The sequence below is a fragment of the Andrographis paniculata genome, unplaced genomic scaffold (assembly GCF_009805555.1).
Source record: "Andrographis paniculata isolate CXL003 unplaced genomic scaffold, ASM980555v1 Contig61END, whole genome shotgun sequence".
NCBI lineage: Eukaryota > Viridiplantae > Streptophyta > Magnoliopsida > Lamiales > Acanthaceae > Andrographis > Andrographis paniculata.
In genome coordinates, this window is record NW_026137597.1 from 2,850,984 (window position 1) to 2,864,679 (window position 13,696).

Sequence of the window (13,696 nt, forward strand, 5' to 3'; positions counted from 1 at the left end):
GAGTCGAAGTAAACACATCGACATCAAGTATTTAGCCTTAAGAGAACGTGTTAAGGAAAATAAAGTGGTCATTGAACACGTATACTTGTTGATCCCTTGACTAAAGGCATGCCACTAAAGAATTTCAGGGATCACGTAGCAAGTATGGACTTGATTCTATAATGTAGTTTATTTGCGCACATTGTTATTTGAGACTCTTATTCAGTTTGATGTTTTCTCGCGTTATTGTGCACATATTTGTTTATTATTGAGAAAACTCGCTTAAGTTTAACCCGGAATAAATATATGATTTATTCATTAAGTTGTGAATTTAGTTTGAGATGCTTGACATATCGTGATACATGGAATGTAATATTCGCTTATAGAAGACCTACCGCCATGATTCGTATATAAGGTTTCTCGTTATGTTGTGATGGTTTGAGTGGGCCAAGTGGGAGAATGTTAGTTTAATTAATTATTTAATCATATTTGAATTTTGATTATTTTTTAATTATCTTATATAATTAAATTAACCTTAAATTTTGCCCACTTTTCTTCCATTAAGTCCATCACATTCAAAATATACGTGAGAAGTGGCAGAAAAATCGTGATGGACGATTTTTCTTTTTAATTATAAATACTCTCATATACGGGTTACTAAACCTATTCTGAAAAAATCAGAATACACCATCGCTATTTGAGAGCCAGGGTTTGGCAACGTCATCCTAGGGTTCCAAGATGTGACAGCATCTTCACACGATTCCAAAGTTTGGTAACATCCTCCCAAGGGTTCAGAGTTTGGCAACACCATCTTCCCATACAATTCCAATATACTATTTTTTTTTAAGAAGATCTGAAAAACAAATTTAATTTTTAGCAGTGGCTGGAGGTTTGTTTAAATTTCTCTATCTGCTTCCGCTAACATATTTGATTATATATTTATTTTCTAACAAGAAGTCACAATATGGTTGCATTAAGTGACGAAATTTGCAATGAAATTTTGTATGTCGCAAAATGGCGACTAATTATGCAACCAAAAAATTAAAGGGTCGCAATTTAATTATGAATTTTTTCAAAGGAATGTGTTAACTCGCAATTTAGTGATAGAATTTGATAAAAATATATTATGTTGCAAAATGGGTATAAATGACTAGGGATGAACATTTGGATTTTTGGTTCAAATTTTTTCAAATCTAAACCAATCCAAAAATCTTGAATTTAAATTTTCTACCATTATTTTTAAAATTAAAATTTTATTTTATATTTTTATAATGTTAAATATATAATAAATAAAAATAAGTATATCAAAATATAATTAATAATTTTAAATTATTTTTTAATTAAAATATTAAAATATTATACTACCTCCATCCACAGCCAATCTATTTATTTGCATTTAGTGTCATTCTTTTTAATATTAAAAATATATTTATATTTGTATAATATTTTGTACAAATATTATTACATTAGTATTAAAAATTTAGATTTATTCAGATTGATCAGAAAATTCAAAAATTTTAAAATATTCAATCTGGATCAATTCAAAAATAAAAAATCAAAATTTAAATTTCAGTTTGATTTGGATGAAATTTTAAAGATATTTTGTTCACCCTACGTATCATACAATTTGATAACCAAATTTACAAGGAACAGGACTGACGAATATTTCAGATCCCTTGCAATTCTCCAAGGGATTCTGTGATAAAATTGTATACCGTCACAATAGTTAAAATATTTCTCCATCTATCACGCAACCGATGCAAACACCCATGGCGCATTTACCACGGACACAAACACGGTGTTGATCGATTTTGATCCTTTCAAAAGTTTCTTTTACCACCAACGAGGACTTTGGGGAGTTAATTTTGTTGGGGCAAGAGTTTCAGCAGAGCAATTTTGTTTTTTTCTTCCACAGATTCGTCGGATGGTTAGTAAGCTTTACTTTGTGATATGCGACTATGTAACAACTTCATTACCTTATCAGCTTCTATGTTTTGTTGAAGTTTAAACTTATACACTACCAAAAACAAAATAGTATATCTTAAAGCTCACTGATATGCCTTTGTTACTTGTGATTTCTCGAACTTTTGAAGGAATTGAATCTGTGAATTGCGGTAAAAGTACTTAATGAAATTAACCAACCATTCTGTATAAGGAACTAAAACTAGAACACGCGAAAGCTTGTTTGGTTGTAATTTGAAATTGATTTGAAATGGGGTATTACAAATTGTTTTTGACAAGGTAATGAGCTGTAGTTGCTATTGTGTAACATACTAAGCCATCAAAAGACCTCTATTACACATTAGTAAAATTGAAATTAGAAGATCTAGTTAGAGCTGCTTAAGAATTTTTTATGGGAATGTTCTGTTGTCTTAACTACGAGGCCCATATCTAAGAATGCCCAAGAATTTAGGATTCTAAACAGAGTTAATCATTTCGTTCCATTTGCTTCCAGGTTCTGATTAGTAGCCATTAATGGTTATTTTATATATATAAACATCAGTACATTTGTAACTTACTTAATAAGTAGAAATGATACACATACATATATAAAAAGCCTATCTATATCTATATAGCCCTTGCAAGTATAGATTCTTAGTATATTGTGTGCTTTCATTGTACAACTAGTTTCTTGATCTATATTATATACCATGGAAAGTCTATACTTATTTTTATCGTGGATTGAGGTTCCGCAGATAATTGTATTGTTCGTTGTACTTTCTTTGGGTAATAATCATTCATACTTAGTATAATTTTTTTAAAATTTTGGTGCAGGTCTCCAACAGTAATCACAATTATTAGGACCATTTTACTCTCTCTTTCAATCTCTCTCATCAAGCACTGCAGTTTAATTTCTTCTTATTTCTCACGGAATTAGAACTTTGCAGTCGGCATAAAGTTTTCACCATCGGGTATGATATGATTAATAGATCTTTAATTTTTGTATTTCAAATTGGGATTATGATTGTGTTATTTGAAGATATATATAATAAAGTTGGATTGAATTATTTATTTATTTTAGTGTGTGTTTGGACAATTCGATTGCAGCACAGTAATTTAGAATTATTTTTTTGTATGATCTTTCACCTTAATTTCATGAATTATTTTTTTGTATGATCTTTCCAAACACGACTGTTTTTGCTATGCTCTGATTCCTTGGACATATTTGCCCTTTTATACAACCTTCAAATCTCAATAATTAATTAATATACTATAGAATTTCTATTGCAATTCTCATGTTGTAGTGTGCAGACCTGCACATGGTCGTGAATGAGTTATGAGGAAGTGAGTCTGTCCAGCCCCACATACATACATACATATACTACATACTCATAATACTATATTTATTCTTCCTCCTATCTATATATTATACTCAAATTATAATTTAAATACCAGATTTAAAAATATAAATGTTTAATTATAATTGTATTTTTATTCTAAGCCTTCTTGTCAAAGGTCATGCTTCCAAAGAGTAAGTATATTATAGTCCCTTTATATCCTCATACTATTTTTTTTTGCACATTGCTACTTTTTGTTCGTTGTAACTTTATGTTATGTAAACATTTATTTTAATCTAAAATTTCTACACTAGAATTTTGTAGAAATTAAAAATTCAAATGCTGTAAGAACAGAGCCAGTACTGGTTGGTTCTGGTGGCCATGTGTACCGGAAATTGAATGGTTTGGGGATTCCGAAGTGCTCCATCAAAGTAAGTCGTGGAATGTTTTGTAATTCTTATAACCTAGTGCTTATACCTAAACCTTATTTTTGACAACTATTACTCCCAACAGATATTGGAAATGGGGATTCCCTTTCCTTAGATGAGAAATGGTTCACCGTTAATGATGAAGGGAAATAAGTTGAAAAGCACATTGCTTATGCAAGGTATGTTCCCATCTCCATCAAGCTTCTATTCTTCTTCACCATGAAAAAAACTTAGGGTGTGTTTGTGCTTTGAATGTTTTGTTAGGACTGACGAACTCAACACTAAGTATGATTTTGCTGCTTTGGGCTGAGCAAGTGCAGATTGATTTTTGGACGTCCCAATGTGGGACTTGAATTTGCACCCCAACATGTTTGGGGGTGTTGGATATGCATTTGTTTTTATGAGAAATAAGTTTTCAATGTGATTTTTGAATGTGAAATTGATTTTCGATGTTACGGCTTTTTAGGTGAAAACTATTTTAACGGGGAATAGAGATAAATATATATGTTTCCCCTGTTACTCCTAATTGCTGGTTGAAAATACACTTAGTGGGTGCATTTTCAAGATTATTCTTTTATCTGTGTTTCTGATAAATTACTGAATTGGAAACAAATCTGCATCACTTCCCATCAATATTTTGCTCTGTTTTTGTCAAGCATTTATTTGTTTTTATTCACAAAGAAGAATATTTGCTGCAGCAGCATCAAGCGAAGAAGGCCAAGGAAGGAATCTGAAGAGGAATTATGCAAATAGTTGGGTTCCAGTCGAAGAATCAAACTCAGCTCCATCTGAAGCAGATGCAGATGGGACGAAAGTCCAATGATGCATGCCATGAATAACCCAAGCAGTGATGTCCGTGAAGCAAGAAGGCTTTGGTTTCTGACACATCAGTGAACCAACCTCGTTAGTGACCCAGAAATTAATGATGATCTGTATGAAGGAAAAAGAAAAAATGAAAACAAGCATAACACTAGTTGAATATCTCCAAGGTATGATAATGTCAATTTCTAAAATTCTTCTTGAGTATTATTACATGAATCTTATTTTCTCCTAGGTGCTTTATTGCTTACATTATTTATGGCCCAAGAATGCCTCGCGTTCATCCAAACATAAGAATGTTGGAAAGTTCGAAATGTGCCCATTTACTATTTGAAAGAAGAAACCAATTTCTGAAGACAACCAAAGATGGAGCAGCAAGAAATCTGATAATTATGCCATTGCATGCATTGCAAGATCAGTTTTAGAAAGTTTTAGCTGATTCTTTGTTTTTTACCCTAACATGCTGGAAGTACATTACCTTTTCGGTTGGACGTAGAAGTTTTTCTCTTGAATCAGTGATTGTCGATTCTATATCCACAAAATTAACCTTTTCACTCATTTGATAAGGATTCTGCCAATTTCGCAATGCACAATTTTCTCATGCGACATACTCTTTCTTATACGCAATTGCCATTATTCTCATTATGATCTTGTTTCAAGTAATTTTGTTATAGGAATTTCTCGACTAAGGATTATGTCAACAGGATGCCATTGGATTTATTAGGGAAATCGATGCAAAAGTTTTTGTTCTTGAGCTATTTTTCTTTTCAATTTATTTTTTAATTTGTGATAGATATCAATAGAGATGCATGACTTTTGTATATGATTTTAAAATCAACTTATGTAATTATATTCGTGTGGAATTTAGTGAAAAAAAAAATTGATTAATTTATCTATTCGATATTTAATGAGGAATCATAGAATGTATTAGTATCCATTGCTGATAACAGTAAAGTAAAATAAGTTTTGCTCTCTCTGGTTTGAAAAATTATGAATCCTCTGTGTTTCTAGAGGTGTCTGACAAATAGGATAATAAATCACCCACAATAATGTATAGCCTCATATAATGTCATTTTATTTAATTATAAGAGTTGTGTTGTTGCTAATTGCATTTTTGTTGCATAATGTGCTTTTAAATTCGCAGCGGCAAGCATTTAAGTGAAAATTTTATAAGGTCTAAATTTTACTTTTGTTTGTTAATTTAGGATTTGGCATCATGAAAAAACTTGCTATGTCTTCTGGCTAGTAATTCTATAAATAAATAAATAAAAGTCGTGGTTAAACCAGGGGCACCATCAAATGTTGGAGAAGAAGAAAAAAAAGAAAAGAGACACTGACTGTAATTTTTAAATATATCATAGATAAGAATAATTAAAATATGGGAATAATAAAAAAATTAAATGTATAAAATTAAATAACACTTGTCATCGATTAATTGGTGTGGCACGAGGTGCCGAGTTGCACTCGAGGCCGAGGATCTCGTCACATATTCTTTTAGACCAGATTTAGTCTCCTAAATCTTTTCATAATAAAACCATGAGTTAGCACACATTATAATTATTAATTACACTGCACAAAGTTTTATAATACAATGGAAAATTTTGAAAGAGATTAAATTGATTTTGTAAAACAAGATAGTTTACAATTTTTCTTTTTTTTTTTATTTCAAAAGTATATGGTTTTTAGGATTAATGGAATAAACTTAATTTCACACGTTACAATTATGATACAATATTATATATATATATGAGATATATTAGGCAGGGATATATATATATCTAAATATATATAATATATATCAACATATATATATATATATATCAACATCCCCTCAAACTCAAGGTGGAACCCTTGCTCAAGAATGACTGAAAACGGCCGGGAAGATGAGGCTTGGTGAAACCGTCGGCAGTCTGATCAGCAGAAGGAATGGGAGACAAGGAGATGCTGCCATGAGCAACGTGATGACATACATGGTGACAATCGATCTGAATGTGCTTTTTACGCTCGTGGAAGACATCATTTGTCAAAATCTTCATGGCGCTCTGACTGTTGCAATGAATAATAGTGGCAGAGGACTGAGGCACTCCGAGATCAACCAGCAGCCAGCGAAGCCATAGAAGCTCGGCAGTAGTGTCGGCAAGAGCTCTATATTTGGACTTTGCACTGGACCAGGAGACAACCGTCTGTTCTTGCTGCGCCACAAAATAAGCGAGTCACCAAGGAAGAAGCAAAACCCGGTGGTCGAGCGGCAATCAGAGGGATCTCCCGCCCAATCAGCGTCAGAATACCCGGTCAAAACCAAGGAGGAACGAGCTGAATAATGAGGCCCATGGAGGAGAGTACTTTTGATGTACCAGAGAATCCATAGAACAGCAGAATGATGAGTCGTCCGAGGGGTAGACATAAATTGACTGACGATATGGACGGCATAGGCAATATCCGGTCGAGTGACAGTCAGGTAGATCAGACTTCCCACCAGCTGACAATACATAGTAGGATCATCGAGGGGGATGCCGTCCATCGAAGTAAGACGACAATCAGAATCTAGAGGCGTAGGGGCAGTCTTGGAGTCAGTGAGACCAGCACTAGATAGAAGGTCGGAGGCATACTTGGCTTGAGAGAGATAATATCCGTTGGAGGTGTCAGAGATCTCAAGTCCTAGGAAGTACCGAAGAGGCCCTAAGCTCTTCATCTCAAAGTGGCGGTGTAGATGAGCCTGTAGCTAAGATATACCTGATGCATCATCTCCCGTAATGATCATGTCATCCACATAAAGTAGCAAAATAATAATTCCAGCTGACCCACGACGAAGGAAGAGAGCCGAATCATGATCGCTGGAAGTAAAGCCAAGCTGGAGTAGAACAGAGCTAAATTTCAAAAACCAAGCTCAAGGTGCTTGTTTCAAACCATATAGGGCACGACGAAGTTTACATACCTAGTTATGTTGTGAGCGTTGTAGTTATAAAGAAATAGAATATAAATAATTTTAATAGCTCTAGATTTTAGTCAAATAAAAAAATAAATCCATTCCAACTCTAGGATTATTATATTAAAAAATATCTCACAATTTAAAAAAAAATATATACAAAACCAAACAAAAAGATCTATCATTATTATTATTATTTTCACAACCAATAACTCCATTATGATACAAGAATAGTAAAATATTGAGGACCATATTTATATATATATATATATATAACAAGATAGGAAAATGAATGTGCAACATACCAACATAATTAAACATAATTATGAATAAATCGTTGTTAAGATCAAATGTCGCTTCACTCAAATAACAACCTTTATATTTTCACTTCAGGTGGGTTCTGTCAGGAAATATAATAGATTTGCACCCACGAATAAATCAAAGTAAGCATGCCGAGAATGAAATGAAGAGACGGTGCAATTTATTAGTCATTGGCTCAATCTCGTTGTCTACCACACGTCTGGGATTTGTTTGTTTCACGGTATTGCAATATCATCGTAATTTATCAAAGTCTTCAGTTCAAAACCATGTAAACTTCATACGACATCTATTTCACTCTCCATTCTTGCTTGTAACTGATATTTAGCTTGTATATCTTTTAGTGTAATGGCAGATCGAAAGGCCTCTGTTATCCTTAACATTTATTGCACGATCGTGGCTACCCATGGAGAGGTAGCACATGGGTGACTTTGATCTTGAAGATTTTTTTTCACCACACATATGTTGCAATTTACATTTGGAGTACGAAATTGACCCTCTCCAGTGTGGTAAGTTGCATATATTTGTCATTAACAAACCTCCTTAAAGAATGTATGAGATTGTGTATTGTTGATATCAATTAGCAAAAATAATTTTTGCTCTCGCAGGTTTGAAAAATTATGAATCTCTCTCTCAGTTTTGTATAAGTAAATGACAAAAATGATAATATATTATCACTCACTATAATTTATAAGTTCATATAATGCCATATTATTTAATTACAAAGTTTCATTGCTGCTACTTGCATTTTCGTTGCATCTTAATTAAGATATGTATTTATACATTTGTCTCAAGAATTTAAGTGAAACACATGGTCTAAGATTTATTTTTGTTTGTTGTGGATATGAGCATCATATAAAACTTGCTAAATGACCCATAGTTCTACAAACAAACAAATGTCCCACACATGGTTCGTCTAGTGTGGTTTGTTTTGTCGGACTAGTTTGCAGGCTATTAAATTCGGCTAGGGTTTAACCCGAGCACAGTTGAGTAGCAGCTGCGGGTTCCCACATTATCAAAAAACATGTCATTGTTGATCTAGCTGGATGCACGGTCACATTTTGGGAAAAGCAAATAAAATGTATATATACACATATATGTTAGGATGAAGAAAGAAAAAAAGGCTTTAAATTTAAAAATAATAATAGATAAAGAATAATTAAAATATGAAAAAAAAATTATAAGGTTTAACTTTAAATTAATACTAATAACACTTGTCACCATTTAATTGATATGGCGGGAGGGCTGAATTCCACCAGGGCTGGGGATCCCATCCCATATTCTATAGACCTATTTTTTGTCTTCTAAAATTTTACATAAATAAAATAAAATACTATACTATAATATAATACATATTGTTCTTGATTCTACTGTACAAACATTATAAAATGCAAATGAAAGTTTGAAGGAGCTTATATTGACTTTGGAATATAAGATAGAGTTTTTTTTTTTAACGAATTACTCAATTATGAACATTGCTATAAATTGCTTCAAAAACTGTGCTGCATCGACCTCACTACCGCCGACATTCTTCACGAAACATCCCATGGGAGACGCAAATAATCATCAGATCGTTCCTGCTTCGGTGTTACAAAAATTCCAGGAAATCAAGATGAGACAACAATGACAAAAAAACACAAGAATTTGGTTACCCAGTTCTATCAGAATGATCTACGTGTGGGGGTGGTGCCAAGCCAGGAAATTTACTATAGAATAGAATACACAGAGCACTTCTTAAAGTGAGAATACCTGAATATTTATAGTTTAAGCCTATGCTAATAATATCCAAATCATATCTCGAAATCAAGGATGTAATATCCAAATCATATCTTTAGATTTTAAAATATAATCATGCTTCATATCCCAACAATCTCCCACTTGAAGACCGATTATATCTTTCATTTCAACATTTTACTTGATCCGCAATGATAGCTCCAAGCCTCATTTTTCACTCATCGAGGCCCATTGAGGTTGAACACAACCTCAATTCATCTAAGGTCACCACCTTAGGTTTTCTTCCAGGATTGCTCATAAATCGACTCACTACTCCCACTACATGTGCTATATCTGGCTTTGTGCACACCATTGCATAACGCTTACTCACATCAGTCTTCTCCTTTATTCTGTAAATCCAATTTTCAAATTGCTCACCTATTGTTGTTGTAAAAAAATCGCCACCGACGATTTAATCGGAAAAGCATGTCGGAATTGATTTAATTGCAGGGTTCCCCGGTGTAACACCCCCAGTTGGCTCATACTGGAAATGCTACCGCCACACTGCATCATGAGGTCGTCACCTCCTACTTCGGGCCCCACAATATAGTGTTAAAGCTAAAATTAACCATAAAAGCGCATTATTATATAACAAAATTTGATTTATGAATATTTACAAAACACACTCCTTCACAAGAGGTTTTTCCGGTTAAAAATTTACATATAATACAATAGATGTAAGTTCACTCACTCAGCCCGTGTTTCTATATCCCGAGACGTCCCCTGTCTCGGATGTGCCATGCATACCTGAAACAAATATTTTTCTTAAAAGCAATCTAAAATTAAACCCATTTTAAGAACTAACATGAAATATGTCATTTCATACCTTTTTAAAATAAAGTCTAATTCCCATCAATCATAAAATATGTGTCATGTCATGCCAATAGTGAAATGATGCAACAAAGATATCAAACTCGACAACAATGCACATGCACATATATATATAGATCCGCCGAAGTGAGCAGCCGGAATAACCTCGGCTCAATAACAATAGGCTCACTGCATCTGTCTAAGTGAGCAGCCGGAATAACCTCGGCGCCGTAATAACAAGCTCAGTAGACCATCATCAATAAATAGCCGAAAAATCCTCGGCTCAAGGAAGGACCTAATAAACCCATAATAATATAACAGTCATCTAGTCACTCCCATATACCCACCATACGACTCCCACAATCAATACATGGATAGCCGAACGTTGCCGCCATTAACCACAAGATGCCCCATAGTCTGTGATAGCGAAGATAGGACCCCCACTGACTAGCCCTATCCCGTGTAATGTAGTAGAATCCGTGCAACCTGGAATCACCCAAGGAAACCCGGAAAATCTACTCCTCCTCGCGCGCCCTAATGGGATCAAGTTTGGAGTTTGGCATATGATCCTAAACTACCGGTAGACCTCACCAGTGGCTACTCGAATGAGTGGAACAACACCGAACACGAATGATTAGACCAAATATTTCTAAACTACAATGGGTCTTATCCCTGAATGACCGTGCGACTAGGTCATCCAGTTGCCCGACTACTATCATCCACTATCGCCAAAGTGTTACGGTACATCGGGGTCAAATATCCTAACCCCAAATGATGCCCTCGCCTAGCACTACCGCACACGATGACTAAACGATAGATCCATAAAACATATCCGATAAACCGTGCAATATGTGTGTATCATGTCAAATAAGTGAATTTACTGAAAAGGGCTGGTGAGACAGATCACCTATCCTCCTTTTCATAAATTCACCTACGCGATCAAATACGTATATCAAATATCATAAACCGTGAAGTCTCCCACATGCATACACACACATATATATAAATATATATACATACACTGACAAAATAATTCACATAATATCACATTAACATATTAATTAGAATCTCATGCAACATGCATACCTAATTTCTTAAAATTAGACTTAATTCCTTACTGCTTACCTCTTATTGACACTCCCTAAATTTTGCAATCTCACCCAAATCTCCTTCAACGTACACCTGTCTCATTATTTACTTAAATCAGATGAGCTATATGCTTATTCATATGAGCTACCTGTTTATTCAAAATCCAATTTTTATAATTAGCTCGTTGGGTTTCAAACTTTTATATTTAGTAGAATACTATATTCTAGCTATAAAACTCTTATACCTCATAATATTTATATTGCCCGATTATTAAATAAAAATACTTAAAGATATGAATAAATAGGCAGGTGCAGTACACTGCCGTTTTCAATTCGGCTCGGATCGATACGAAATTCTCAAAATATAACGCTAGGACTACAAATAGGCTATCAGCTAAAGAAATTAGTTGATAGAATAGCGAAATAGCCAGTTATGAATTTTTGAAGAATTTCTAATTTAATATCCCCAATATCGAAATTCATATTAAAATCCACAATTAAATTATACGTATAACGAGAAATACAATACCGAAGTCAGAATTGAAATCGGACGGCTAAATCTTTTTCTTTCTTTTTTTCTTCTTCTCTCTTCTTCTCTGCCTTCTTCTCCTGCGTTCTCCCCTTCTGCTAACAGTAAGGATGGGTATGTTTGTTTGTATGTATATATATTTTATTATATTATTACTATTATTATTATTAACGTTATTATTATTATTATTATTATAAACATTATCTTCATCATCACCTTTATTATTATTATTATTATATTATTATATATATTATATTTTATATTTATCCTTATCGATATTATCTGTTTAACAGTCTTCATAATTATAACCAATATACAAAATAAGAATAAAATTTATTTCAGAATATTAATTTCTTGATCCCAAAATATTATAAAAATATTTTTTTGCTATAATAATATTATTTTATACACTCCGAAATTGGGACACTACAATTCACTCCCCCTTAAAAGATTTCGTCCCCGAAATATATATTCGAACGCATAACAACATTACTTAATTAAACAAATGTGGGTATGCTTTGAACATCTCTTGTTCTACTTCCCACGTGGCCTCTTCCGCTCCATACCGGGACCATATTACTTTCACCATACGAATATCTTGGTTCCGCATAGTTCGAACCTTTGTGTCCATGATCCAAAGAGGCATTTCCTCATACAAAAGATCCTCATTTAGCTCTAACTCATCCGGAGATAAAATATGAGAAGGATCTGCGACATACATGGTGAATGGCGTCTCCTTTTTTTGCTATCTCGGATCTTCTTTAAATAGTTACTTTTTTTTTAATTTGTTTGCATAAGATTTTATCCCACTTTTTTCTCCAACAGCTCCAACAACTTTCTAACCACTTCTTTGACCTTCTTGCCTCCGTTGGACTGCTTCCAAGTCGAGTTGGACCTCCTTGAACGATGGGCTAGACGGGTCAGAAGGTCCGTCTGCTATTTTAGGCCGTTTGTTGGTCTACGAATGTCCTTGGACTTGGGCTGCACTTGCACTAGGCCGACCCAATTAATTTTGGGTGTGTACAAATGTCCCCACAAAATCATCAGGACAAGAATTAACTCGTGGTCCTGATGGTTTTTTCAAATACCTGGTGTTTCCGTGGTTCTTCAATCTGTCCGACCATTTTTTCTGCTTCTGGAAGGTCATCGTTAACTACAGCTTGACGTGTCTTTCTTCTAGCTCCCAAAGAGAATGATAGAACCTTGTAGATGTCTTCCATTGATAAACGTCTTCAGCTTCGTCCCTTCGGGCTCCATCAATCTATATGAGCCGTTAGATGACTTGACCAATATGATAAATGGTCCTCCCCATGTGGGGGACCACTTCCCAAGCTTCGCATCGTTGGAGCCTTCTGGGAGGACGGCCTTCCAGACCATGCCACATTCCTGGAAGGTCTGACGTCTCACGCGCTTTCGGAAGGTTGGTTCAGCCTTCTTCTTTTGGTGCCGAATGCATTCAAAAGCCTGCAGTCTTTCTTCAGGCAAGGCATCGAGCTCCTGGAGTGAAGTCTGGTCCTGCTCTCTCATCGGCAGCTGGTTCATCTTCAAGATCTGGAGATAAGGCACTGTAACCTCCAACAGACTCACAACGTCATGGCCGTAGGTTAGCCTATAATGAGTGCTTCCGATTACAGAGGATTTAGCATTTCTATATGGCCATAAAGCGTGACGCAGCCCAAGTAACTAAACTATACTAGCCGAAACTTAAAACTAAATTCAAATAAAAAAACTAAGTAAAAAAAGAAGAT

At 34.3% G+C, this 13,696-nt stretch overlaps 1 long non-coding RNA gene across 3 annotated transcripts; it reads left to right on the forward strand.

The window, feature by feature from the left end:
- Window positions 1–1,651: 1,651 nt before the first annotated feature.
- LOC127260308 (uncharacterized) lies at window positions 1,652–5,082 on the forward strand. 3 transcript variants are annotated; one of them, XR_007840699.1, is made up of 6 exons: window positions 1,652–1,906; window positions 2,755–2,891; window positions 3,572–3,688; window positions 3,771–3,864; window positions 4,384–4,674; window positions 4,740–5,082. It is a non-coding gene; the product is annotated as an uncharacterized LOC127260308 (long non-coding RNA). The 3 variants fall into 3 exon arrangements; XR_007840697.1 differs by having other exon boundaries at window positions 4,384–5,082; XR_007840698.1 differs by having other exon boundaries at window positions 4,387–5,082.
- The last annotated feature ends 8,614 nt before the right edge of the window (window positions 5,083–13,696 follow it).